We start from the raw sequence: 4,996 nt of genomic DNA, 5'->3' as shown, positions 1-4,996 counted from the left end.
GCGCTATTCTTTTTTTCTTTTTGGGTCACATTGGCGATGCATAGGGGTACCCCTGGCTCTGCACTCCTGGCAGTGCTCAGGGGACCATATGGGATTCTGGGAATTGAACTCAGGTCAACCACATGTTATGGCTCCAGTCCCTGTGTTATTCTTAATTGGAATTTATTCTGTTCCCTCTTCCTTCCATCTTTTTTGGGGGGTTGTCATATGTATGCAATTCCTCCTTGTCTCAGTGTCCAGAATTTTGAACTGAGTGAACCCTTAAGACCAATTGTTTGAAACTCCTTAATTTCCAGACTTGAAAGTAGAAATATAGTGGGTTAAGGGTTGCTTTGGTTTCCTCTTTGTACCAAAAGTAAATTGCTCCCCTCCCCCCCAACTTCTCAGCAATGAGGCAGGACTCCTAGGTTAACTAGCCTCTCTTACCTCTAGAGGTTAATTTGCTGTCTCCTACCTAGGCAAGACGTCTACCTAGTCAGGACTCCTAGGTAAATTACCCTCTCCAACTTCTCAGCAGTGGGGAAGGTCTGCTAGGACATCAAAGGAAAGAAAGAATGTGTAGGATCAATATCCACATACATGAAATTGTCATTTCTTCATTATCCTGGAATCATTTCAAAGCACATAGGTAGAAATGAGAATAAGGCAAAAAAGAAAAATTGACATTTCTCCCAAGAAAGAAGTTGGAAGAAGGAAGGTAGGAAGGAAGGAAGGAAGGAAGGAAGGAAGGAAGGAAGGAAGGGAGGAAGGAAGGAAGAGGGAGAGAAGGAAACAAGGAAGGAAGGGAGTCAAGAAGGCAGAAAAACAAGAAGAAGGCAGAAAGAGGGCAGGTAGGCAGAAAGGCAGGAGCCAGAGTGGTTAGGGTACAAGTCAGTGAGAATCTATGAATGAATCTTGGCTGACCCTTGGGTCAGTGCTCCTGACTCACACCCAGGGTGGTGGTTCTGAATCAGGGTCCTCCCTGTAGCTCTCTGACCAAGTTGCTGCTGCCAAGTGAGACCTCCAGTGAGGCTCGCATCCTTTGGGAAGCAGACCATGCTACTTACACAGAGTGAGCTCCTTCCCCCCACCCAACCAGAGGGAAATTACAATCATTAATCTCAATGAAGAGAAATATCAGACTTTGATCTCCTTGCCAGGGTTCCCCATTATTCATATTTTAAATACTTTGTAGCACTGACATGACATGTATGGCAATGAGTTCCCAAGAAAGGGAAGGGCTGGGACCGAGTGGCAGACTTCTCTCCTCTCTAGGAGCCCAGCTTGAAACAGAGGCCCAGCTTGACTTTGCAGAATCAAGCTAAAGTGCACACTTGGCTTCACCACTTTCCAGAGGGTGGCCTCTCGATCAAAGACATTTGTAGAGGACTGGCTTTGTCCAGGCATCCTTGCATCATCCAATATCAGCCTTCTCCACATTTTCCTGCTTGTAGGAATGCCGAGGGTATTTTTAAGGACAAGCTCCAAACTCCCTTCCTTGTTATATCCAGCTCCAGGAACATCCCAGTGTTCATCTGTGGAATTCTGCCTGATTCTTCTGCACCCTGATTGACATGCTGGTCTCCCTCCACACCTCAGCTCTCCTGCCTCTGTGCCAAGAAGCTTTGCCAGGGGTCTCCACTTGTCATGCACATAGCCACCCCTGGTTTGATCCTCAGAACAGCATTGGATTCCCTGAGCCTCACCAGTAGTGATCTCTGTGTCCGGAACCAAAAGTAATCCCTGAGCACAACCAGGGGGTTGCCCAAGTTTAAACCAACAAAATTAGCAGGGGGATAAAGCAAAGAATTTAGCAAGTCAACCCATAAAATTTAGGATTTGGCACATGGTGAATGCTAATATTCAGTTACCATTAACAATATCAACTTTTATTGGCTCGAACAACAAGATAGTCCATGAAAAAGGAACCAAGAACTAGAGATGCACAAAGGGACAGTCTAGCACAATTCTAGCATCTCTATGGTTTGACAGGCAAAGGGACAAACCTTAGATAAGATCCTAATGTGAGTAGCCAGACTCCAGGCCTACTTCAGTTGATGCTCTGTTTGGATTTGATTTATGATGTTTGGCTTGTCTTGGGACATCTGTTTACTATCTAAAATCTTTCATTCAATCATAGCTGCTATGCGGGAGAGGGGGGCATGACTAGGAAGTTTGAGGGAGGTTTCAAAGAGGAATAACAATAGGAAGTACACTGATGTGTGGCTCTGAGGATCAGTCTGGCAGTGGTGTGGAGGGTGGGAAAGGAATGAGAAAAGGCACAAAGACTGAAGACAGACTTACCAGAGTGGAGGCTATTACAGTGGTCCAAGAAAATTCTGAACTGGTGCTTTAGCTGTAGAAATGAGGGAAAGAGTTCAAGGAGATGGGGTCACCAGGACTTGATGATTTCTAGGCTTTGTTTGGCTGGGGGAATTGGGGAGGTGGGGGGGAGATGTCCCTCATTTATCTCACTTCCCACTGTGACTTCTTGACAAAGTCACCTTGGGAAGGAGCAATTAGATAGAAGATTGAAACGATAATGGGTGCAGATTTCACACACCAAATCTCTAAGGACCGTAAAGAAGATGGAGGTGCAAATGCTAAAATGCTGCTTATGTTTGAGGTTTCAGGGTTGAAAAAGACTGTTATAAAATGCTTTAAATCTCGTATAAAAAGATTTACTGAGACAGATGTAGTCTCCGTAAATTCCTTGTCGGTTTTTTTTATTTTTTTTTCAGAATTGGGACACATTTTTTTTTAACATGGAGAAAAAAAAAAACAGGTGAGAGGAATACGACATTTTATGCCAATCATCTTATAAACAACCTGACTTTGCTGATGGGAAAATAGACCTTGAAAAAGTGCAATTCATCAATACAGCAGAGGTCAGACTCCAGTAAATAAAAGAAAATTGCTATAATTGCTGATAAAATGCAGCTTTTGTCATTTCATTTATGCATTTCAATTGCAATTAGATTAACAAGGATTGCAAGGGGGAGAAATTTCCATTGCAAACTACTCTTCAGATTGAACAAGCAAGGAGTTTCAGAAATAGCTCAGAATCTACAATCATGGGCCCAGAGGGAGAGGTACGGCCAGGTCTTCTGCCTCCAAGTCACATCACTGTGCATGTGCCTGTATTTTCAACTCTGATGCATGCAGAGTGGCATGCAGAGTGGCATGCAGAGTGAAAGTGTGGTGCCACAGTCCAACTGGGTATAAGGAACAAGGAATTACATTTTTTTTCAGAATTTAACAGTAGTAGCACTGCTCTGGGCAGGAGTGATAGCACAGCGGGTAGGATGTTTGCCTTGCAAGCGACCAACATGGCCAACCTGAGTTCGATTCCTCCACCCCTCTCAATGAGCCCGGCAAGCTACTGAGAGTATCTCCTCTGCACGGCAAAGTCTGGCAAGCTACCCGTGACATATTTGATATGCCAAACACAGTAACAATTGTCACAGTGGAGATGTTACTGGGCCTGCTCAAGCAAATTGATGAACAACGGGAGGACAGTGACAGTGACAGTGACAGCACTGCACTGCACTGTCCTCCCATTGTTTATCGATTTGCTCAAGCGGCACCAGTAACATCTCAACAAATTGTGAGACCTGTTGTTACTGTTTTTGGCATATTGAATATGTCACGGGTAGCTTGCCAGGCTTTGCCAGGCGGGCAAGATACTCTCGGTAGCTTGCTGGGCACTCCGAGAGGGGCGATGGAATCAAACCCAGGTCAACTGTGTGCAAGGCAAACACCTTACCCACTGTGAAAGTCATACTTCTTTTTTTAAAGATTCACATGTCTTATCAATTTAAAAATATGTTGACGATCCTCTGTGGGCACTTTGGCCATACCATGTTCTTTGGTAAATCATTGCTTAAGTCAATACGTTCTTAAATCACTGCTAACGGTCCAATATTTGATGATGGATACCACTTACTCACTCACTCTTACTCATGAATTCAGAAAGCATCTGCATCTCATATAATGCTCATTATTATTCTGAGATAGATTTTACATTTCCAACTTTACTCAGAAAGTGAAAAACTTTCCCAGAGATCTCAAGTTATAAATTTGGGTAAAAGTTGAAAGCTGAGGGCCAAGGAAATGGCTCAGTGATTGAAAGTTCCTGCCTTGAAAGTATGAGATCACGAGTTTGATCCTGAGTGTTGCCCACATATATCAAGTGGTCCTCGTGGCTACAGGATGCCCAGCTTGCAAAAATGTGTCATCTTCCAAGCTGAGTATGTGTAAGTCCCACAACGAAAGCTGTTCCAAGCATTGTAATCAGTAATAAGTCCCTAATAAGTACATGTGAAACACCACAACCCCAAGATAGCACTACAAGAAAAATTTTCCAACTATTCACAAGAGCAAAACCTGGAAACAATCCAAGTGTTCAAAAGCAGATGACTGGATAAGGGAACTAGACTCTATACACAATGAACTACTGCTAGGCTATAAGAAAAAAATAAATTATACAATCTGCCACTATCTGGATGGATCTGGAAGGTATCATGCTGAGTGAAGTCAACCAGATGGAGACAAATATAGAGTCATTGCTGATGTGTGGGATATAAAGAAATATTTTAAGGTTATATCAAATGGCCACAAGTAACAGAATCTAGCAACTGGACTGTGAAATGGAGCTCACCACGGTATAGATTCCTGCAAGGGTAAAGGTGGTTATTGAGGTTAAATAGTAGAAGGGCTTAGAGGAACCTGGGGACAGTGGTGGAGGGAAATGAACACAATCTACTGGGGGTGGAGGTACTTGTGTACCCCCAACAAGAGAGAGAAGCAGGAGAAGAGGAGCAGGAAAAGGAGGAGGAGGAGGGGGGGGAAGAAAAAGAGGAGTGGGAAGAAGAGAGGAAGTGGAGGAGGAGGAAGAGGAAGAGGAGGAAGAAGAAGTGTAAGAGGAGGAAGAGTTGAGGGAGGAGGAGGAAGAAGAGGAGGAGGAGGAGGAAGAGGAGAAGGAGGAGGAGGAAGAGGAGGAGGAGAAGGAGGTTGG

Source organism: Sorex fumeus, unplaced genomic scaffold, assembly GCF_029834395.1.
Source record: "Sorex fumeus unplaced genomic scaffold, SorFum_2.1 ptg000030l, whole genome shotgun sequence".
Lineage (NCBI taxonomy): Eukaryota > Metazoa > Chordata > Mammalia > Eulipotyphla > Soricidae > Sorex > Sorex fumeus.
The sequence above is the reverse complement of the archived record's forward strand: the minus strand, read 5'-3'. Positions refer to the sequence as shown.